General features: G+C 47.5%; 1 protein-coding gene and 1 long non-coding RNA gene across 5 annotated transcripts in view; one reads left to right on the top strand and one right to left on the bottom strand.

The window, feature by feature from the left end:
• The window catches only part of LOC126984256 (uncharacterized), a 63,630-nt gene that overhangs the window by 18,231 nt on the left and 20,958 nt on the right, over nt 1-24,441 (top strand). The gene's annotated exons all lie outside the window — the stretch shown is intronic.
• The window catches only part of LOC126984257 (uncharacterized), a 59,469-nt gene that overhangs the window by 22,529 nt on the left and 12,499 nt on the right, over nt 1-24,441 (bottom strand). Inside the window, exons 1-2 of one of the 3 annotated variants that reach the window (XR_007736519.1) lie at nt 11,680-11,758; nt 147-290 (exon numbers count right to left, since the gene is read on the bottom strand). This is a non-coding gene — a long non-coding RNA (uncharacterized LOC126984257). Of the gene's footprint in view, nt 1-146; nt 291-10,672; nt 11,576-11,679; nt 11,759-24,441 lie in introns of those variants that run through there. The other 2 variants (XR_007736520.1, XR_007736518.1) reach the window with 2 other exon arrangements.

Genomic DNA, 24,441 nt, shown 5'->3' with positions numbered 1-24,441 from the left:
AACACATAAGCAAATAAGAATCAAACACAAACTTGAACAAGAGCAATATAGAGAAAAAACGAGGAAACGAGAGACGAGAGAGAAGGAAAAAACAAAACAAAGACACAGCGAGGAAACTTAACATGCTACACAGGCACACAACACACCTGTATACTCAAGCTCAGGTGCTCCGTGGCCGTGTTCCCGCTCCGTCAGGGTCACCAGCTGTTCCACGGAGACACACGTCGCTCGGGAGTCAACGTCTGGGTGGCCGATTCACTCCCGAGGCTCCGGATTGGCTGAAGCTCCATCTGAAAGGAACCAATCACGTGAGAGAATGGAAGAGGGAGAACCAATCATCTGAGGTGTTGTGTTGTGGATGGAAGGGAAGGGAAAAAGGGGGAAAAAATGGAAGGAATGGAAGGAAGAGGAGGAAAGGAAGAGAGAGGAGGAAAAGCAATCATCTGAGGTGTTGTGTTGTGGATGGAAGGGATGGGAAAAGGGGGAAAAATGAAAGCAATGGAAGGAAGAGGAGGAAAGGAAGAGGCAGGAGGAAAAGGAGTGAATGCAGGGAAGAAAACCAATGAGATGAAGTATTGTGTTGAGGATGATGGGAAGGGGAAGGAATAATGGAAGAGAAGAAGGATAGTCGGTGGAGGAGAAGAACGAGAGGAGAAAAGGAACTGAATAAAGTCAATCTTCGTAGTTTCCTGAGTAATTAAATTTTTATATGCATCATAAATCAGCGGTTTGTGCTTTATGATTGAAATTAAAGATGTTTACCTTGTAGAAGTGATCATTTTTATTCAATTTACTTAAACAAACTCTGAGCGCAGGAGAAAGAAGTGGAGGAGGGAAGAGACGGAGAGGAAGAGGAGGAGGAGGAGGAGGAGGAGGGGGAGGATGAGAAGAAAGAGGAGGAGAAGGAGAAGGAGAAAGAGGAGGAGGAGGAGGAGGAGGAGGAGGAGTTGCTGCTGGCTGCCTGAAGCTCCTGTTTTCCAAGCTCGGCGGAACGTGTGGGTCGTGCCGAGTGACCTTCGCCAAGGCCGCTCGTGTGTGTGTGTGTGTGTGTGTGTGTGTGTGTGTGCAGCAGCGACAAGGTGGAGGACGTTAGGGGAAGGGAGGGGGGAAGCAGAGTAAGGAGGTGAAGTGTGTGTGTGTGTGTGTGTGTGTGTGTGTGTGTGTGTGTGTAGCGGGGAGGTGGAGGGAGGAGAGAGAGCAAGAGGGTGAGGACTGAGGGGGTGGGGACAGGACAGGAGAGGAGGCAGAGCAGGGAGGGAAGGGGGCGGCCGGCGGAGGCGGAGGCAGGGGGAGTGAAGTTACGTTTGGCTTTACTTCCTCACGTCTCGCCCCCGGTTAATAAGACAACTCGCTGCTTGACGGGGTTCCCCAAGGCGGTCAGGGAGCCCAGACACTTGAGCAGCACGGCAGCCAGCGCCACCACCACCACCACCACAACAATCACCACAACAATCACCAAGCTATTAACACCACCATCACTGCTTCTGTCACCACTGCCATCACCACCACCACAACAACAATCACCAAACTATTAACACCACAACCACTACGAATACCACCACAACCTGCACGATAATCCCCCTACCACACCCAACACCATTTCCAGCGCCACCACCACCACCACAACCACCACAACAACAATCACCAAGCTATTAACACGACCACTACTGCTTCTATCACCACAACCCCTACGAATCCCCCCCCCCCCATCCACATCACCCCTATCATCATCACCACCACCACCATCATTACCAAGTCTAGCACTACCACCACGTCTACCGCCAACGCCACCTCCACCACCACCACTATTTCCTCCACCTACCACCAACACCAACACCGCTGCCAACACCTGGAGCATGGCATTCACCTCCACTACCTGCACCGCCAACACCACCAACACCACTATAATTTACAACATGAAGACCACCACCACCACCACCACCAACAACAACAACAACAATACCACCACCATCTCTCTATTACAACAAATATATATAACACAGAAAATACATTATAATAACCCTAATACTAATACAACCTCCTCCCCCTCCCCCTCCCTCTCCCCCCCAAAAAAAAGCTCTGTCCAATTTGAAAAAATAAAACCTCACACAATATATATTAAAAAAAAAACAATTGAGAAGGAAAAAAAAAGATTAATGCTCAAGAGAATAAAGCAAATGTGAAGTGTCGCGAGAGAGAGAGAGAGAGAGAGAGAGAGAGAGAGAGAGAGAGAGAGAGAGAGAGAGAGAGAGAGAGAGAGAGAGAGAGAGAGAGAGAGAGAGAGAGAGGGAGAGAGAGAGAGAGAGAGAGAGAGAGAGAGAGAGAGAGAGGGAGGGGAGGCCAAGATCACGGGAGTCACAGCCACGCCCGCGAACAGCTTGAGGGGCGTCGTTCTTTTCTGCGCAACTTTTAAATATTTATCTCCTTTTCTTTCAATGTATAATTTTTGAAGTCCGGTGTTTGTATCTCTCTCTCTCTCCGGACACTTGTATATATATTTTTTAGCTTTTTCCTCCTTTTTTTTTGTTTTCCTCTTAATGCTTTTACGTTCTCATCTTACTTTAGGCTTTTACTTTTTATTGCATTACTCTAAAGATATATAGGCTGTGTTTTACTTTATTTATTTTGTAAGGAGACTAAATTTAAAACACCAACAAAAAACGCAGGAATTCCAAGGCAACAACACAGGAGTGGGCGCCTAAGAAATATATACTGACTTAAAATTTTATGAAGAGGAAGAGACACTTAGCGAGAATGATCATCAAGGTTGAGTTTTTAGAAGCGCACACAGAGTCGAGGAGAGGAACATAAATCAAAGGAAGGAAAAAAAAATAGAGGCGAAACTTCAATGTTAAATTTACAAAGAGACAGAAAAATGAGACAACCTTGGCGTAAAGATACAAGAACCGTCGAACCGAACCTGAAACTTGGGTGACGAAACTCGGGTGAAGAAACTTGAGTGACGAAACTCGGGTGACGAAACTTGGGTGATGAAACTCAGGAAATGAAACTCGGGTGACGAAACTGGGGTGATGAAACTCAGGAAATGAAACTTGGGTGACAAAACTTGGGTGATGAAACTCAGGAAATGAAACTTGGGTGACGAAACTTGGGTGATGAAACTCAGGAAATGAAACTTGGGTGATGAAACTCAGGAAATGAAACTCGGGTGACGAAACTTGGGTGATGAAACTCAGGAAATGAAACTCGGGTGACGAAACTTGGGTGATGAAACTCAGGAAATGAAACTCGGGTGACGAAACTGGGGTGATGAAACTCAGGAAATGAAACTCGGGTGACGAAACTTGGTGGATGAAACTCGAATGACGAAACTCGGGTGACGAAACTTGGTGGATGAAACTCGAATGACGAAACTCGGGTGACGAAACTTGGGTGATGAAACTCAGGAAATGAAACTCGGGTGACGAAACTTGGTGGATGAAACTCGAATGACGAAACTCGGGTGACGAAACTTGGTGGATGAAACTCGAATGAGGAAACTTGGGTGACGAAACTCGGGAAATGAAACTTGGGTGACGAAACTTGGGTGATGAAACTAGAGGGATGATGAAACTCGGGGGATGAAGCTTGGGGATTGAAACAGAAAAAAACGAAAGGCAAAGTGAAACAAGATATCAGGAGAGAAACGAGTTAAAAAAATCGATAAAGACGACAAACCAAATAAACAAAAAAGAAAATCAAATCCAAGAGAAATACGAAAAAAAAAAACCCAAAAAACAAGAATTTAAAAATGGAAATAAAATCTTGCAGGAAATCAAAGACGCTGAAGAAAATGGAAATCAGATTAACTTCGACAGCATGCAAGGAACACAACCACCAATATTGCTTTGCCTCCTCCTCCTCTTCTTCCTCCTCCTCCTCTTCCTCCTCCTCCTCCTCACCGCCAATATTGCCCTGCCAGGTTCCCGGCCATCACCTGTTCTCGCACCTGTCCGATTCTCGTTTGATTCGTGTATCCGCGGCTCTTACCTGACGTGTGGACAGAGGGAGAGAGAGAGAGAGGGGGAAGGGAGGGAGAAAGAGGTCGAGAGGAAGTCTGAGTGGAATGCAGGGAGGAGGAAAGCAGGAGGGTGGATGGTATGTCAGGGGGAGGGGAGAGGGAGAGAGTGATATAGATGGAGGGAATTTGAGAGGACGAAAGAAAGACAGACAGCAGCGTGATGCAAAAGAATGAGGATTGATGGAGAGACGGACGGCGGAGGAAAGAGTTGAATGAGGAGGGAAATGGGAGGGAGAGCGATGCGGATGGGGAGGCAATAAAGGGGAGAGGAATGCGATTGGACGACTGTGAGCAAGTGGGAAGAGAAAGAAGAGGAAACATTAGAGGAAAATAAGTTAGAGAAAGAGGAAGGAAATGTGGAGAAGAGGAAGAGGAAGGGAGGAATAATGTAAGGAGCAGGAGACTATATATATGGAGAGAGGGGGCCAGCCATAAAGGAAGGAGCATAAAGGAGTTAAAGGAAAGTTATTACACTGAAAGTCGGTAAAAACAACAAAACAAAGGCGAGAGACAGGGACCCGAGAAGCGCCTACAAGAAATACAAAGCTCTCAACAAGGACGGCAGCACGGAAAAGTTGGAAAGTTTCGTTTAGTCGGCGCCACATCTGTGGTCATATGCCGGAGAGAGACAGAAGGGGAAGGAATAGGAGAAGGGAACAGATCCTAGGAGACGGGACACAACCCTCGATTAATACCTGGTACCCATTCACTGCTGGGTGGACAGGGGCGTCGGGTATCGGAAAAACGCCAGCGAGGAAATACCGAAGGGGATAAACTAATGGATAGGAGATACAGTGGGAAAAGAATTACAGCCCCGGGAGGCGAACACATACCAAACAAAAGGAAAACATGGAGGTGAATAAAAACGATCCATGAATAATGCAAGACGGAGACTGGGAAGATATGACAGCGGATGTGAGAAAGAATGTCCCTGAACTAAAACACTCCGCAGACGATACATTGCGAAGAAACGGTGGAGCGAGGCAATTATAAAGGGAGGAGGGGGTATATGTAGTAGTTACGCGTGGCCTCGGTGCTAATCTCCGTCTCACTGGCCCTTGAATCTGTGGTGAGTGATAGACAATCTTGCCAGATTCTTACTCAGCCGATATTTAGCGATTTCCAACCCCAAAACCCTCTTGTATTCACCGTTTTCCGACCCAGAGGTGGAGAGAGGGATGGAGAGGTGGAGAGAGGGAGAGAGGGGTGGAGAGAGGGATAGAGAGGTGGAGTGGTGGAGAGAGGGATGGAGAGGTGGAGAGAGGGATGGAGAAGTGGAGAGAGTGATGGAGAGGTGAAGAGAGGGATGGAGAGGTGGAGAGAGGGATGGAGAGGTGGAGAAAGGGAGAGAGGGATGGAGAGGTGGAGTGGTGGAGAGAAGGATGGAGAGAAGGGTGGAGGGATGGAGAGAGGGATGGAGGGGTGGAGAGAGGGATGGAGAGGTGGAGAGAGGGATGGAGGGGTGGAGAGAAGGGTGGCGAGAGGGATGGAGAGGTGGAGAGAGGGATGGAGAGGTGGAGAGAGGGATGGAGAGGTGGAGAGAGGGATGGAGAGGTGGAGAGAGGGATGGAGGGGTGGAGAGAGGGATGGAGAGGTGGAGAGAGGGATGGAGAGGTGGAGAGAGGGATGGAGAGGTGGAGAGAGGGATGGAGAGGTGAAGAGAGGGATGGAGGGGTGGAGAGAGGGATGGAGGGATGGAGAGGTGGAGAGAGGGATGGAGGGGTGGAGAGAGGGATGGAGAGGTGGAGAGAGGGATGGAGAGGTGGAGAGAGGGATGGAGGGGTGGAGAGAAGGGTGGCTAGAGGGATGGAGAGGTGGAGAGAGGGATGGAGGGGTGGAGAGAGGGATGGAGGGGTGGAGAGAAGGGTGGAGGGGTGTGGTGACTAAAGGCTGCCACTGATAAGATCTAAAGAGTGTCGGTGAGGCGGCTACACAAGACTCTCTCACCTGTTGGCCCCCTCCGCCCCCCTGACTGACACCCCTATCCCCTATCCACTTCTCCTTCCGCAGCATTATCATCCCGCTTCTATACGGGGTCGCTGTTTTTGATGAGTCTCCTCCATCTAACCCTGTCCTCCGCCACTGCAAGGTCCAAGTTCTTCTCCCTGCCGTCCGTCACAATACAGTCCTTCTATCTCGTCCTGGGTCTTCCTCTCTTCCTTCTGCCACCCACTTCCATGCCCATTATCTGCCTTTCACATCTCCCTTCTTCTCTCCTCGTGACATGACCAAACCATCTCAGTCTCGCTTCCTGCACCTTCTTACCCACACTTGTTACCTTAACTGTACCTCTTATGACTTCATTCTTAATCCTATCCTTTCTTGTCACTCCACTCATCCATCTCTGTCCTCTATCCCCTTCCTATCTACTATATCCTTCCCCTGCTTCCCTACCTCTCCCATCTCAACACTGTCTCACTCTCCTCCTCCTCCTCCTCATACTACTACTACTACTACAACTACTACTACTACTACTACTACCCGAAATTGACCTCTCTTTCGGCCACCTCTTTGGATTCTTTTTGGGAGCAGCGAGTAGCGGGCTTTTATTATTATTGTTTACTTTTTTTGTGCCCTTGAGGTGTCTCCTTTGAAAAAAAAAAAAAAAAAAACTACTACTCAATTTATCTCCCTACTCATTTAATCATCCCCTTCCTCCCCTACTATTATCTTCCTCCTACTTCCCTCCCCTTCCTTTCCTCCTCCTATCCCTACCATTATCTATCTCTCCTAGTCCCGTATCCCTTCCCTCTAAGACTATATTTCTTCCCAAGTCTCCCCTTATTTATTACTTTATTACCTGCTACTAATACATCCCTCTTTCGATATAGTGCCATTATGCTCCTCCTTCCCATTCCTCTATAACAACTGCTTTTCTTGTTCTCCTATTTCCCTCTTTCGTTCTTATGCACAGAAAATAACCTCATTTTCTTCCTCTTCCTTTCCTCTCTCTTCTTCCTACTCGTCGTCTTCCCCTTCCATCTTTTCCTTTTCTTCCTCCTCCTGCTATTCTCCTTGTCTTCCCTTCCCCTGCCATCTCTCCCTGCTTCGATAATTGCTCTCCCTCACCCTTCAAGCTCTGTCACCCCTCCAGCATCCCTGTTCTTGTTCATCTTCTTGTTCTCTCTCTCTCATCAGCATCACTACCCTTGTTATGTAGCCTCCCTATCCCCCTGTCTTCTCCTGTTTCTCCTCCTCCTCCTCCTCCTCCTCCTCCTCCTCCTTCTCCTTCTCCTGCCATGTCTTCTATCTCTCTCCTGCCAACCTGCTTCTTCTTCTTCTTCTTCTTTTTCCCATGCAATCTTCCTCCTCCTCCTCCTCCTCCTATCTTGTCACTTTTTTGCCAACATGTTCATCCCTTCTTTGCACGAATATTCTCCCTCCCTCCCTCCCTTCTTTCCTCCTCTTCCTCTCTCCTGCACATTCTCTCCAATTCCTAACCTCTCTCTCTCTCTCTCTCTCTCTCTCTCTCTCTCTCTCTCTCTCACACACACACACACACACACACACACACACACACACACACACACACACACACACACACACAAGGAATAGGAATGTAGTACTACGCAGGAATGCACACACGCACACACGCACACACACACTAAAAAAAAAAAAAAAAAACTCTTCTTGAACAACATTCCTTAATTGCCTCGCGCGCCGAAACCTTGTCGATCAGTCCAATCAGGTTCGCTTGATTCCATCGTTAACGAGACAATGCATCACCACTCCACTAATGGCCCATCAGCTAGGCACTAAGCACGCATGGTCAGGGGGAAGAGGGATGGAGGACGATGGTGGGGAAGGGGAAAAGTTGGAAAGTTTCGTTTAGTCGGCGCAACATCTGTGGTCATATGCCGGAGAGAGACAGAAGGCGAATGGGAGGGTAGAACATGGAGGAAAAAGGGAAGGGAAAGTGGGGAGAGGAAAGAAGATGGAGGGAGGTGGAGGGGAGGGTGATGGAGACGGAGGGGAGGGAGGGAGATAGATGTTGGGGAGAGAGGAGGAAGAGGAGGAAGGAGGAAGACAACAAGGAGGAGGAGGAGGAAGAGGAAGGAGGAAGACAACAAGGAGGAGGAGGAGGAAGAGGAGGAAGGAGGAAGACAACAAGGAGGAGAAGGAGGAAGAGGAAGGAGGAAGACAACAAGGAGGAGGAGGAGGAAAAGGAGGAAGGAGGAAGACAACAAGGAGGAGGAGGAGAAAGAGGAGGAAGGAGGAAGACAACAAGGAGGAGAAGGAGGAAGAGGAGGAAGGAGGAAGACAACAAGGAGGAGGAGAAGGAAGAGGAAAAGGAGGAGGAGGACGAGGAGGAGGAGAAGGAGGAATAGGCCGGCCGCTTCCAGTCCCCGGTGCCTCTGATCCCCCGGTGCGCCCCGCGGCAAATCAGGTGGTCGATTATAAGATTGTTATCTAATAATCAACTTAGCTTGATGCAAGACTGGCCGGGGAGCGACGTGTCCTAATGGTTCACTGTTACATTGGAGGGAGGGAAGGAGGGAGGAAACAGGGAGAGAGACGAGGGAGGGAGGAAACAAGGAAGAGGGAAGAAGGAATAGATGAAGAGGGAGGAATAGGAGGACGGAGGAGAGGGAGGGAAGGAAGAAGGAAACAATGAGAAAAACAGACAAAGGGGGAAGGTAGGGAAGGAGGGATAGATTGAAGGAGGGACAGAGAGAGATAGGGGAGGGAGCAACAAGCAGAAAAAGTGACGAGGGAGGAAAGGAGGAAGGGAGAGCTAAGGGGAGGAAGGTAAGGAGGGAATGAGGGAGGGAACAAAAAGAAAGAGAGAGGGGGGGATGCAGGGACACAGGGCGAAGGGGAGGAAGGGACAGAGGGAGGGAAGGGAAGGGGAAAACAGGGAGGGAAGAAGGGAGGGAGGGGGGAAAAAAAAGAGAGAGAGGCAAGGACTAGGATAGGAGGGGAGGGGAGGGAAAACAGGGAGAAAAAAAGACCAGGGAGGGAAGCAGGGAGAGAAATATAGAAGAAGAGAGAGAGAGAGAGAGGCAAGGACTAGGATAGGAGGGAAGGGAGGGGGAAAACAGGGAGAAAAAAGAAGAGGAAGGGAAGCCGGGAGAGGAGTATAGAAGAAGGGAGAGACGGGGGAAAAAAAAAGAGGAGAGAGGGAGGCAAGGACTAGGGTAGGAGGGGAGGGCGGGAAAGGTGTACCTGAAGTGTCTTAAGAGGAAAGGCCACTCGGTACACACGTTTACACAGGTGGGCATAAATTATACTCAAGGAAAAAAAGGTCAGCAAAAAAATAAGACGAACAAATACAAATAATAAAAGCGAATAAGTATTAATGGAAGTATAAATAATGGAGATAACTTTTACTACTATCACTACAGTTGCCACTACTACTACTACTACTACTACTTAAACCACTACCACTTAACAAAAAAGGAAGAAAAAACAGGGTATTGATTCTAACACTGCACACGCACGCACACACACACACACACACACACACACACACACACACACACACACACACACACACGATCAAGGCACATTATCTTCAAGTGCAGACTAATTACTATAAGGTCAGAGGACTCGGGTTCTTGCAGCTTTTCCAGAGTAATTTAAGAGACTTATTATGTATATTTACTGACTGAAGAAGGTAATTAGAGGATGGTATGATAGGAGAGCTCAGGTGTGCACTCGAGTAGTCTTTAAACTAATAATGATAATAATAATAATAATAATAATAATAATAATAATAATAATAATAATAAGTAATGGCAATAGGTGTGTGTGTGTGTGTGTGTGTGTGTGTGTGTGTGTGTGTTACTACGAAATTGTTCCCTTTCTTAATTAGTTACGTCATTACTGTCGTGAGGGGAGGAGGGTGAGGGGGATAGAACGACCGGGGGGGGGGTAGGAGGGGGGGAGGTGTGAGGCAAACAGGTGAGCCAAAGGTAACGGGCGGCGGGACGGGACAGGTGGGGCGGCGCTCAGCAGGTGGCCAGGTAACCAGTCTTGGGTTACTTGAAATTTGTAACCTTGAGTACCAGTGGAGGACAGCATAGTCAGTCTCTCTCTCTCTCTCTCTCTCACAGTAATTCAGAATAAGTATACCAGGATTTTTTTTCTTTTACTGTAACGAGATGGCTTACTATTGCGATGGATGAGCCAAGTGTCAGATATAAATACACTTGTTAAATATAAATACAGATATGAATGTAAGGTATACGTACACATGCATGGAAAGACAGACGCAGAGGCACAATAAAAGATATACAGGTAAATGAACAGGTAATTGCATATGCTTGAGAGTATTTTAAATTTGGTTATATTAAAAATGGTTAGAACTTCGTCAAGCATTTTTCGCGTAACTGCCATTACAAACACAAGCGTTCGTGCGTGTAGAAATGGCAACTCCCCACCCCCCCACCCCTGCCCTAACACACACACACACACACACACACACACTTATACATCAGGGAGGAGGAGGAGGGGGGGGATATGGATCTATACACACACAAAAAAAAACATACAAACACACAAATTCGCAAACACAAACAAACATACATACACACAAGGGAGGAGGAGAAGGTGGCATGGCTCTACACACACACACACACACACACACACACACACACACACACACACACACACACATAACCCCCTTCCCCAGACATGCACACACCATACCTCAAGTCTGCGGTGATAATAACGGGGTTGTCCACACTGCCCACTACCCGGTATACATGCAGCGAAGTGACCCCCGATACAGTGATCCCGACACCTGGTCCTCGCCACCTGTCTGACTCTGTAGCCTCGGGTCGCGGCGTTCACCTGGCGGGAGGGTCAAGCCACGCGGCGGGGAGGGGGCGGCCAGCGATAGGATCAGTAGGCCACGGGGGCTTGCGTGCGGGGTTGACGGGCGGAGGAGGTGACGACTTGAGGTTGAGTGGGCCGAGTCATGATCGCGTGCATGGGTTTGAACTCTGGAGGGGCTGCGGGGACCTGGGCTCGTTCTGACATTGTGGTTCTGACAGCGTTCATGCATTGGTGATTCCTTAACCCGTCCGCTGCGATTGGCACGGATTTCGCCTTCACTGGTAACCTGGTAACATATGCTCCCAGGTCTTTCTCTGGCTCTGTGGTGGATAGTGGAGTGTTTCCCATGTGGTATTGGTGTGCTGGATATCCCCTCCCAAGGTGCAGGACTTCACATTTTTCTTCATTGAATTGTAGCAGCCACTTTTTGCTCCACTACTGTAGCTTGGTGATGTCTTCTATAGGAAATCCGCAGTCAAGGGGTTAAGTTCATCCTTCGATTCCTCATGTCACTCCCCCAGACACCAGTAAACTATGGCAGAACTCTCACCTCAACAACCACTCGAGCCAGGCCAACATAACGACCATAGATGATTACGTTACCAGTTAAAACTTTACCAGCACAGCAGCGTTTTCGGACAGGGTGGAGTGCGCGCCCGTGCCCCTCAAGCCCCGCTCTAGAAACAACCCCAGAGGCACTAGCAAACCCTTGACCAATCCGCGGCTCCACCATGCGGCCCTCGACCAATCACAAGCGTCTCAAAATCACCGGCTTCTCCATACCGCCCTGCAGCCAATCAGATAACAGCGGTGGCTCAACCCGTAGAGGAGGACAACCTGGCGCAAGAATGGTATGTTGTGGAAAGGTATATACTCACTCTAGACAGGCTGAAGGAAGGGCGACAACGAGAGGGACAACGAGGAGGAGTGCGCGGTGAGGCGGACGGTGAGTGACTGCCTGCTCCATCTCGGTTTAACAGGTTCAGGGTGGTTCGAACCTTCATATAAGGCCGGCTCGGACCCTGGAAACGAGTGGTTGCTGGGTTCGGAGGTTCATTCGCTGGGATTAAGAAGCGGTGACTCAGCGGAAAATAGTGGACTGTGAGGCTCGACACGACACTTCCTTTTATGTGTGTGGTCTATAAGGCGTGTGTGTGTGTGTGTGTGTGTGTGTGTGTGTGGTTCAATTTTCGTCGTGCGCTAACACCGAAATGTGCTGTAATTGAAGGAGGGAGGGGAAGAGGTTTACTGAACCGCATTTACCTAAAGTTGAAGGACACACGGAAATCACCTCCCTCATATTGTTCTCTCCCCAACTCTCGAAAACTCATGCAGGCAACGCGCGGCTTACTAGAGGGAGTGTTGTTCCTCGCGTCACTGCCGGAGAACACAAGCACAGGTCTTCGCTGTATGCCAGTTCCTATTCTCCGGCAGTGTTTATGCGTCGAACGTGCGAGGGAGGAAACAAGTCAAGGGTCCTCTCCGCCTGCCTCTGGGCTTCATGTTTGTGGGACGACCTCGTTAGTTACTTCGCCATCGGATCTTTTCTTTGTGTGTGTGTGTGTGTGTGTGTGTGTTATATTTCAAAGGGAGGGCAACATTACAAGGAATATACAGGATGAAAACAAAAAAGAGACCATTGCTGTGGATGAAATAAGTAATACAATGAAGGAATAACACTATAAAAAAGAGATGAAACACAAAATAACAACAAAACAATATGCAAAAAAAAAAAAAAGCTCGTGACGGAAAGAAAAACAATGTAAAAATAAAAGGGAAAAAAAGAGGAACTCCGACATGGAACGAACGAACGAAAGGAAGGTAAAAGAAGAGACAGAAAAACAAAACAAAAACAAAACGAAACAAAAGACAAACAATACTTAGGTAGACTTTTACGCCGTCCACACGACACGACATTAAGAGAACCAACATGTGACTCTGCTTAATGACACTGCACACACACACACACACACACACACACACACACACACACACACACGGGCCAAACAAGTCATTCCATTTTCCTCTCCTCTTCCTCCTCCTCCTCCTTCTCCTCCTCTTATTCCTCTTTTTATTCTCTCCTCCTCGCGTCTTTATCCTGTTTATAATGTTATCCTTTTCTCTCCTTTCCTCCTTTACTTCTCTCTCTCTCTCTCTCTCTCTCTCTCTCCCCCCTCCTCTTCCTCTTGACCAGACTCGTTTTTCTTGCTTCTTTTTTATCGTCCTCTTTCCTCCTCTTCTTTCCTTTCCTTTCATCAGTTTTATTTATTATTTTCTTTACTTATTTTCCCTCTTCTCTTCTTGTCCTCTTGTTTCCTTCTCTCTCCTCTCCTCTTTGTTTATTCACTCTTCTTCTCTCCTTCTCTACTCTTCTTTCTCTCATCATCTCCCCTCTTTTCTTTTATTTTCCCATTCTCTCTTTTCCACCTCTCCTCTTCCTCTATTCTTCTCCTCTTAATCCTCTCACCCAGGTTATTTTTCTTCTTTTTTTTCATTTTTTTTCTCCATCTTCCTCTTCCCTCTCATGGCGCCATCTCTCTCTCTCTCTCTCTCTCTCTCTCTCTCTCTCTCTCTCTCTCTCTCAGTTGTCGTTTCTTCCTTCCCTCTTTTACGATTTTTTTTTCTCTCAGTCTCTCCTTCTTTATTTCCTTTGTTATCCTCTCTTTCATCTCCTCCTACGGCCATTCTCTCTTTTTGCTATTTATTTTATTTGTCTTATATTTTTCATTTTGTTTTATACACGTTGACGATTTTCTCCTCACTGGCATATCAATTCATCCCTGTTTTTTTATATTTTTTTTTATCTCTTTCCTGTCTTTATTCTCTCTCTCTCTCTCTCTCTCTCTCTCTCTCTCTCTCTCTCTCTCTCTCTCTCTCTCTCTCTCTCTCTCTCTCTCTCTCTCTCAACCCGGATTCAGGATCTAAAAGACTCACGAATCCCTTCCTGACCATCTCTCTCTCTCTCTCTCTCTCTCTCTCTCTCTCTCTCTCTCTCTCTCTCTCTCTCTCTTCTTTCTTTCACACACACACACACACGCACACACGAGGAACCGCTTCTGGATTATCTGTTATGTAAATCTTTTTTTTTCTTTTGTCATCGAGCGACTTTCAAGTGTGTGTGTGTGTGTGTGTGTGTGTGTGTGTGTGTGTGTGTGTGTGTGTGTGTGTGTGTGCACTAAAAATGGAGTTATACCACCGTAGAATTTATAGAACGAATTACAGTTTGCTCTAAAAATCAAACACACACACACAAAAAAAAAAGAGAGAGAGAGAGAGAGAGAGAGAGAGAGAGAGAGAGAGAGAGAGAGAGAGAGAGAGAGAGAGAGAGAGAGAGAGAGAGAGAGAGGTGGACGAGTGGGTGGGTGTGCTATGGGTGAGTGGATCAAGACGGTGGAATGAAGAGGGTGGAGTGGACGATGATCCCTAATAAGCATGGAGTGGGTGGGCGGTGACTCAGCAGAGGAGGAGGAGGAGGAGGAGGAGGAGGAGGAGGAGGAGGACAAAGGGAGAGTGAAGTATTTTTTTATCTCTCTCCCCTCTATCAGTCTCTCACAAATGGAATGTTGATGTGGTTATTTGGTGACCGTGTGAATGTATGAATGTGTGATGTATAACTTTCTTCATGGGAGGGGCGTCACGAGGGATGGGAGTGAGGGACTGAGAGGCAAGCAAGAAAATGTTGAAGGATAACGTTGGATCTTTTTACGTTGTGAAGGGAGTGAGGGAATGAGAGAAAAAGTTGGAAAGTTTCGTTTAGTCGGCGCAACATCTGTGGTCATATGCCGGAGAGAGACAGGAGGGGAAGGAATTATAGGAGAAGGGAACAGACCCCAGGAGACGGGACACAACCCCCGATTAATACCTGGTACCCATTCACTGCTGGGTGGACAAGGGCGTAGGGTATCGGAAAAGCCGCCAAATTTTTCCACTCCGCCCGGGAATCGTACCCGGGCTCTCTCGGTTGTGAGCCGAGTGTGCTAACCAGGGAATGAGAGGAACTTAAGCAACATTGGAAGGAGAAAATGTTGAATAATAATACTGTGTTTCGTCACATTCTGAAGGGTGTGAGGGAGTGAGAGACAAGGAAGAAACATAAGGAGAAAAATTTGAAGGACACGATTGAGTTTTATCACATTCGGGTCAATATATTTCTTGCATCAGTAGAGAGAATGTTTCATATTTCTTCATCAGAACTCCTGGGTTGTGTTTTTATTTATTTTTTGACGTATTTTTGATTATTTTGACGTATGCCCACTCCCGTTTGGTTTTGAAGAAGCAGAGTTTAGTATTCTTTTATTTTCCTATGAGCAATTTACTATAAAAAAAATCAGTAAGCGTAACGCAACTAATTCATATCACTTATTCATTATATCACACGTGTGGTGAAGAATGACTGGTCAGACAATTTTTTTTTTTCACCACTCTCATGGCCTTGTCACGCCGCAACTATGGACTGAACACCTACACTAATGCCCCAAGACCCCTATTATCCACTGTTACATCCAGGCAGTCAATCGTCAAGCCATCCACTCAACGAATTCCAAGTCCTCCCATCCGGACACTCTCCCGTGCAAACTATGGACTGAACACCTACACTAATGCCTCAAGACCCCTATTATCCACTGTTACATCCAGGCAGGCAACCGTCAAGCCATCCACTCAACGAATTCCAAGTCCTCCCATCCGGACACTCTCCCGTGCAAACTCCGTACCCGGCCCTCCAGTCCAAAGTATAATTAGATTTTGCTCCAGTCCACCAGTCGGCCCACCACGCACCCTCTAATCAGCCTCTCCACCAGTGCTATCCTGCCATAAACCTAGCCAGCCCGTCAGCCTAGCATCAGCCAATCAGCCTACCAGTAAACCAACCACTCAACCAGCCAACTCAGCCTACCATACCGCCAGCCGCCCCGCATCTCAGGGACAGGAAACGTCGCTCGTCGCTCCAAGCTCATTTGAGGGAAGAATTATACTCCTCGCAGCGCAGAACCTGTTGTCGGGAGCCTCAGTGGAGCGTTACCTACCTGGCGCTCGTCCCTCATGCCCCCCCCCCCCCACCCGCCCGCGTACGCCCGCTGCATCGTAAGGCTCGCGTTGATAAGTCCCTCACGCACGCCCTTCATTACAGTGATGTTGTTATCTAGTGTTTGTTCTTATCTGTGTCAGCCGCCGCCCGCGAGTTACTTTTAGATTCTGCAGAGTTTTCCTTCTCTTTTTTTGGGGGGTGGGGGGTGGGAGGAGGGGTAAGGGGAGAGGGGGTTGAATAAGAACATAAGAACGTAAGGAGTCTGCAAGAGGCCGGTTGATATACTTGTATCTTAATTTATAATGATGCCACAGCGAAAACTAACAGGGTAGGAGAGGAGGGGGTTGTATCTTAATTTAAACGGATACCACAGCGAAAACTAAGACTACTACTACTACTACTACTACTACTACTACCACCACCGCTACTATACTACTACTACCACTACCATCGCCGCCATTGTCTCTTTTTATCCTCTTTTTTTCCCTAACTCTCCGGGGCAAAAGGTTCCTAAGTCGCGTTTTCTATTGGCGAACTTCGGGCGTTGACTCAAGAACTTTATGAGCCCTTCCTGACGATGGTGTCTCCTGTCCTCTGGTGGTAAGCACGTCCCGGGTTCTCTCTCTCTCTCTCCATTTCCTTTCGTGCTCTCCCTGTTTCTATTTTCCTCCCTTCCACTTACACTCCCTTAATTTTTCTCCTCTCCCAATCTCCTTTCTTCTCCTCTATTTTCCTTCTCCCTTCCCTCTTCCTTCTCGCCCTCGCTGGTTCTCTTCTCTCGCTTCCTTCTCCTCCTCTCTTTCGTTCTTTTCTATTCTTTCTTGCCATTCTTGTGCCTCTTCCCTGGTTCTCTTCCCTTGCCTCCTCCTCCTCCTCCTCCTCTATCCTTCATTTCCTTTACTTTCCTCTTTCTTCTGTCTTTCTTCTTTCTTGCCATCCTTGTCCCTCTTCTCGCCTCCTCCTCCTCCTCCTCTTCCTCCCCCTCCTCCTCCATCTTCACCTTTGCTGTCCTGTATCTCTGACTCGTAGATTAGAGTAGATGGTAGCTACAACAAACAGCCTAGTTAGAACCAAGAGGTCTGTTGCTGTTTGCTTTTCCTTTGTACTCCTTTGTGCCGTGCGTGACGCCCTCCCGCTCTCTCCTTCCTAGAGACACGTCCCGCCATCTCCATTCCTCCGGCAGACACGTTCTTCTTGGGCCTGGGCGGCGGTTCCCTGGGACGTATTCTTAGACAGATCGGCGCCCTAGAACACATATTAAACAAGGCTTTCGTAGGGGGTTAGGGGCATTTCCAGAGTTACTTTTATGACCCTGCTGGTAGTTTGACCCTTCCTCTGTACTCTGAACCTAAAAAAAAACTCATGAGAACCAGATTAATTTCCTTTTTGACCTTTGGAAATAGATGATGTGAGAGGTAGAAGCGTGTGAGTATACCAATCCCTGCTTCTCCCGGGCACGCTAACTCCTCCTCGGCCGGTCTCCACGCTAAGCTTCACGCCAATGGGCTGGTCGTGAGCTTCGTTTTGTTGTTCCTTGGGGTCGAACCAGTTTCAGTCTTATCACCCCTCCTCCACCTCCCCCTCCGCCTCCGTCCCCTCCTCCCCTTCCTCGGACCTTCTAACCCTCCCTCCTCCCTCCCCCTCTCTTTCGGTCTGCTCGATTTTTCCTTCCTTTCTCTCTCTCGCTTCCCCTCCGTGATTGAGTGATTAACTCCCCCGATGGCTTTATGATCGGTTATACTTAAATTTGATGGTTATATATTTTTTTCTTCTGCTTCCACTCTTGCTGCGTTCCTCTCTCGGTGTGTGTGTGTGTGGGGGGGGGGGGGGGAGGGGGCTGGCAAGCGTGGCAACGTGTGGGAATGTTGACTCTTGAACTCTCGCCACAGCCCCTAACACAGCCTCTACCACAGCCATCACCTAGTTACCACCGACACCGCCGACAACACAGCCATCAACACAGACTCTAGTACAGCCTCTACCACCGCCAGTCCGTCAGCCTAGCATCAGCCAATCAGCCAGTCAGCCTACCAGTAAACCAGCCCTACTTACCGCCCTATTTCCCCTCTCTGTGCGGGTATGTGGCGCCTATTCTTGAACAGGCTAGGTCAGGTTAGGTTTGGTTTAGTGGGAGGCATTCTGGGTAGTTTGTAGTGGGAATCGCAATGAGGGTATTTTCCAGATCACCCCGTGGATATTTTCGAAGCTACAGCCCAGCGTCTTCACCTTATACCCGTAGAGATTGGGAATATGCTGACCGCCACAGCCATCCAGAACAAAAGAGCCTTCAACACAGCCTCCACCATCACCTCCACCACCACGGACAACACAGCCACCGCCACAGCTCCCAACACAGCCTCCACCTCCACCGCCACCAAGGACAAGAGAGCCTTCAACACAGCCTCAACCACCACCTCCACCGCCACAACCACCAACACAGCCTCCACCGCCACCGCCACCAAGAACAAGAGTTTTCAACACAGCCTCAACCACCACCACCACCACCACCGCCTCTGTCCTCGCCTGCCTCTTATCCGAGCCTTGCACAGCTCAGCGAGGGCGGCTTACAGAACCACCGGCTGGAAAATCAACATTGCGGGAGAGTGAAGGAAGGAAGGCGTTAGGGAGGAGAGGGAAGGAGGGGGAGAGAAGGAAGACACGAGAGGGAGGGAAAAAAAAAAAAAGCGAGGTCACCATTAATTCCTCAACGCGTCGACTGGATCAACGGCCGGGGGGGGGGGGAGAAAGGGGAGGGGGTCGATTTCGGGGTAGGGGATGGGGGGGGGCGGGGAATCGATGGCGCGATGGTGGTGGTGGTTGTTACGTCGAAGAAAGAAAAGGTTTGCGGATAAATAATTTCGTTTTAGAGGAGCCTCGCCGCCATAAAATTTTAGGAGCGTCCTTACGAGAGCGACGAAGGGTATTTATTATTTTCCGGTCCGGGCGGCGCGTTGCTGGGCTCGTCACCGTGAAGTATTTATAAAGCACGATGGGGCAGCGGCTTGATTCCGCGCCCCGAAGAAGGAGGTGAAGGAGATGGAGAAGGAGGAAGAGGCGAAGAAGGGAGGAGGAGAAGAAGAAGGAGGAGGGGGAAACAGTGAAACTTATGAAAGAAAGAGAAAAAAAAGAAAAAAGAGGAGTTAAGAATTTAGGAACTAACAGGAAGGAGAGAGAGAGAGAGAGAGAGAGAGAGAGAGAGAGAGAGAGAGAGAGAGAGAGAGAATGAAGGAACCGATAAGAAAAGAAAGATGAAACCAAGGAAGAGGCATCGAATGAGGAGGAAGAAGAAGAGGAAACAAAGAGAGATAAGGAAGGAAGAGGAAAGAGTAACTAAGAAAGATGAGAGGGAGAGAAAAGAGAGAAGAGAGCAGGAAAGCTAAAATCAGACGCAAGGAAGGGAAGAAGGACGGAGAAGGAGAAGGAGAAGGAAGATGAAAGAACAACAAAGAGAGAATAGAGGACACAAGGAGGGAGGAGGGAAGGAAGGCAAGGCAAAGTGAGACGCTGCTTATGTTGTTAGGATGTGACACGCGTTCAAGGGCTGATCTTTCGTGCCGAGGGAGACGATGAAGAAGGACGCAGGAAAATATAGATAATGTAAGCAGGATGAGGATAGAATGAAGATGAAAATGAAGAAAAAAATGAAGAGGAGAGAATGAAGATGAAAATGAAGAGGAGAGAATGAAGATGAAAATGAAGAGGAGAGAATGAAGATGGAAATGAAGAAAAAAAATGTAAGTTGAAAGGGAGGGGATGAGGAAATGAGGAAAATGTTTATGGAGGAAGAAAAAGATGAGGAAAAGGAGGAAAATATAAGTCGGAAATAGGACAATAATGAGAGAAAAGAGGAAAGGAAGAGAAGGATGGAGGAAAAGAAAGAAATATGGAGGTGGAAGGAGAGAAAAATGGAGGGAAAGGGAACAGAAATTGGTCATGTTAAAAGAGAGAAACGAAAAAAAAAAAAGACGAACAAAGAGAAAAATGAAGAAAAAGAAGAAAAAAGAAGAAAATATGGATAAGAAAGACAAGAAGGGTTAAGAAAAAGAGAAGAAAACGCAGGAAAGAGGAAAGAAGAGAGGAATGAAGGAAAACGAAGAAAATGCTGGAAGGAAAGATAAGAAAGAGGAAAAGGAAAAAAATGTAAAATAAGAGGAAGAGAAATAAAGGAAGGGAAAATTAATTAAGAAAGAAGGATGAGAGAGGGAAAGAAATGAGGGAAGGAAGAGGAGAATAAAAATGTGTGTGTGTGTGTGTGTGCTGAGAGGTAAGAGGTAGAAGGAAAGGAGAAGTGACGCAGGCAAGAATCTCTCTCTCTCTCTCTCTCTCTCTCTCTCTCTCTCTCTCTCTCTCTCTCTCTCTCTCTCTCTCTCTCTCTCTGTGTGTGTGTGTGTGTGTGTGTGTGAAGGTGGCGACGTATTTTCAAGGCTTAATCTTACGAGGGATGGAGAGGGAAAGAGATGAAGGAAGGAGGAGAAGGAGGAGGAGGAGGAGGAGGAGGAGGAGGAGCAGGAGAGGAGGTGTGAGCTGTTGCAAGTGCTCTTCTTCCTGCTGTGTCAATAGGTCGGATGCTAATGCGCCGTCAAGGTCACATGCATTGAGGGGGGGAGGGGAGGCGGCGGAAGAAAAAAAAAGGAAAAGAAAAATAACAAAAAAAGAAAAGACCTTCACCTTAAAATATATGGTTGGTATCTTCAGACGCTTCCCCTCTCCTTCCACATCAACTATTGCAAAGGCTAAAAGGGAAATCAATCAGGTACTTATGAGTGTTTTTTTTAGGTTCATGGTAGAGAAGAAGGGTCAAACTACCACTAATCGGGTTCCCATGAGGTTTTTGGGGGGTTAATGGTACAGAAGAAGGGCCAAACTACCACCACCAGGGTCATTAAACTACCCATGGAAATGCCCACAACTCCCATGAAAGCCTTGTCAAATGAGCGTTTCTTAGGTTCATGGTACAGAAGAAGGGCCAAACTACCACCACCAGGGTCATTAAACTACCCATGGAAATGCCCACAACTCCCATGAAAGCCTTGTCAAATGAGCGTTTCTTAGGTTCATGGTACAGAAGAAGTGCCAAACTACCACCACCAGGGTCATTAAACTACCCATGGAAATGCCCACAACTCCCATGAAAGCCTTGTCAAATGAGCGTTTCTTAGGTTCATGGTACAGAAGAAGTGCCAAACTACCACCACCAGGGTCATTAAACTACCCATGGAAATGTCCACAACTCCCATGAAAGCCTTGTCAAATGAGCGTTTCTTAGGTTCATGGTACAGAAAAAGGGCCAAACAACCACCACCAGGGTCATTAAACTACCCATGGAAATGCCCACAACTCCCATGAAAGCCTTGTCAAATGAGCGTTTCTTAGGTTCATGGTACAGAAGAAGTGCCAAACTACCACCACCAGGGTCATTAAACTACCCCTGGAAATGCACAAGACAACTCCTAGGAAAACCACATCATATATGCGTGATTGGGCCCATTGTCTGTGTGTGTGTGTGTGTGTGTGTGTGTGTGTGTGTGTGTGTGTGTGTGTGTGTGTGTGTATCACGAAGGCATCCTATGAACTGTAAACATTCGCCTGAAGCTCCCGACGCGGCCATTTTGAGTAGCTTATGTATCTACCGTCGAAGCGTAGAGGGTCGCGGTGTATATATGAATATTAACACTTGGCTCAATCAGGTTTATCGTCCGACCGCAGGAAAGAATGGGGAGGGTCAGGGACGGGGCACAGAGGAGAAGGAGGAGGAGGAGGAGGAGGAGGCAGGATAAACGTCGTGGTCCAGGAGTGATGAGAATGGAAGACGAAGAAGGTGATTAGGATAGGAACACGAAGGAAGGATGAGAATGAATAGCAGAAGGATACATAGAAGAATGAGAACAAAAGTGAAAGAATACAAGGAAGGATGAAAATACAAGTGGATTGATGAAGAAGTAAAATGTTGCAAGAGACGAAAAGGAGGATGCTGCGAAGACGAAGGAAGGTCATGGTTGGTTGGTTGAAATTATGAAGAAGGAAACTTGAACCTGTGTAGAAGAGGATGTGGCAGAGAATAGGAAAGGGGAGGAAGACGATGGGTGTGCATGGCGTGGAGAGGTGGGGATGGAGGAGCTGGACAGGTGGAGGTGAAAAAAGCGAACAAGAGGAGGAGGTAGGAAACGTAAGACAGAGAAGCGAAAGAATGGAAGAAGAGGTGGAGGAAGAATAAGAGAAAGAGGGAGAGGGAGAGGAAGAAACGAAGCCAAGAAGATATATTAACCCGGTAGCAGCGACGGACCAAATGTGTGGCTTTACCGTGCAGCAGCGACGGGCCAAATTTGTGCCATGATATAAACCCCCCAAAATAGATGATGCATAAACTGATCACACACGCTTTGATATATATATATTTTGAAATGGTTTGTGTGAGTGATGATTTTTTTCTCATTTTTAAGAAACGTGATCCCCGCTCCAAGTATCTATTTTCTTTAAGGTAGAGATTAATAAGTTTCCCCTCGTTCCCAATAGATTTTAAATGGAAACTCAGTACACTCATCGATCAGTCTTGGTTCCTGTCCGTATAGAATAAAAAACCTTGCCTGTGTATGTGTGTAGAGAATGAAACTTATGTGAATCACCGTTACTGGATATAAGAGGTGAGTTCGTGTGTGTGTGTGTGTGTGTGTGTGTGTGTGTGTGTTCTTGTCACCTTCCTAATGCATTAACACCAGCCTCTCACACCTCTATCCTTCACACCCTTTCCTTCACACCTTTCTCTTTCCCTACCCAACCTTTTTATACCTCGTCACCCCCCCCCCTTCCCCTCCTATGTCTCCCCCTCCTCCTCTTCCTCCTCCTCCCTCCTCCCCTCCTCTCGCGCTAATTTAATATGGAGGGAATTCACGCGAAATCCATCCGCTCAAGCCTGTTTGGACCCGCCATTTAAACGTTGAAAAAAGTAGGAAAAAAAAACACGTCAAACCGTTCGACGCAAACGCAGTAAAACAAAAAGTTCCCTGATCAAAGTCATGTTCGTTTTGGCATTTGCTGAAAACGACAGCTGGGGAAAAAAAAGAAAGAAAAAAACATTCGATTCGCCGAGCAACAGGAAACAAATCCACAACCGGGGAGTGTAATGAGATGGCCTTTGATACGCCTGGGTTTGGAGGAAAAAAAAAAAATGTGTGATTAACCCGGTAGCAGCGACGGGCCAAATTTGTGGCTTTACCGTGTAGCAGCGACGGGCCAAATTTGTGGCTTTACCGTGTAGCAGCGACGGGCCACATTTGTGGCTTTACCGTGTAGCAACGACAGGCCAAATTTGTGGCTTTACCGTGTAGCAGCGAGGAGCCAAATTTGTGGCTTTACCGTGTAGCAGCGATGGGCCAAGTTCGTGGCTTTACCGTGTACCAGCGATGGGCCAAATTTGTGGCTTTACCGTGTAGCAGCGATGGGCCAAATTTGTGGCTTTACCGTGTAGCAGCGACGGGCCAAATTTGTGGCTTTACCGTGTAGCAGCGACGGGCCAAATTTGTGGCTTTACCGTGTAGCAGCGACGGGCCAAATTTGTGGCTTTACCGTGTAGCAGCGAGGGGCCAAATTTGTGGCTTTACCGTGTAGCAGCGATGGGCCAAATTTGTGGCTTTACCGTGTAGCAGCGACGGGCCAAATTTGTGGCTTTACCGTGTACCAGCGATGGGCCAAATTTGTGGCTTTACCGTGTAGCAGCGACGGGCCAAATTTTCGCCATGATATAAACCCCCAAAATAGATGATGCATAAACTGATCACAAATGCGTTGATATATATTTTGAAATGGTTTGCGTGAGTGATGATTTTCTTTCTCATTTTTCTCGCTTAGAGGGACCATTAAAAAACATGATCCCTGCAGCTACCAGGTTAAATGTGTTGCGGAATTAATATACACTTGTGCTTTATAGATGTTACGACTACCGTGGAAGAGATAGAAGTGTGCATCAGTTCCATGAAACACTCACAGATTTTATTTATTTTATTTGATAGTGTTTTTTGCTCGCTATTATGAGAGCCTGATGGAGCAGGAAATGGTGTTTACTGCCACTGTTGATGCTGCTACTATTACTGCTGCTACACCTGTTCTACTGCCTATACTACTACTACTACTACTATTACTATTACTGCTACTACTACTACTACTACTACTTCTGCCTATACTACTACTACTACTACTATTACTATTACTGCTACTGCTACTACTACTACTACTACTACTATTACTGCTGCTGCTACTACTACTACTGCTACTACTACTTTATAATATAATAATAATAATAATATGATGATGATGATGATGCTGTAGTCGCCATTACGGAGAGCGACAGGGCAAGGAAGCGACCAGTCTCGTTGACGCACGCTATAATGTGGTCAAGCAGCCAACCGGAACATATACCTTCAATTTCTTTTTTTTTTTTTTTTACGTGTTCGCCAATAGCGCCGGTAGGCTTTCTTCAGGGGCCTGGTGGTCGGCCCAACCCCGTCACGGCGCAGGCAATTTTTTATATTTTTTTATAGTGGCGCCATTTACACGCATGAGACTCATCAGCCACGTCCATGAAGCGCTACAACAGTCCCTAGTCACGTCCCTAAAAGAG

Source organism: Eriocheir sinensis, chromosome 56 (assembly GCF_024679095.1).
Source record: "Eriocheir sinensis breed Jianghai 21 chromosome 56, ASM2467909v1, whole genome shotgun sequence".
NCBI lineage: Eukaryota > Metazoa > Arthropoda > Malacostraca > Decapoda > Varunidae > Eriocheir > Eriocheir sinensis.
Note: the sequence above shows the minus strand (reverse complement) of the source record. Positions and strands in the feature narration are given on the sequence as shown.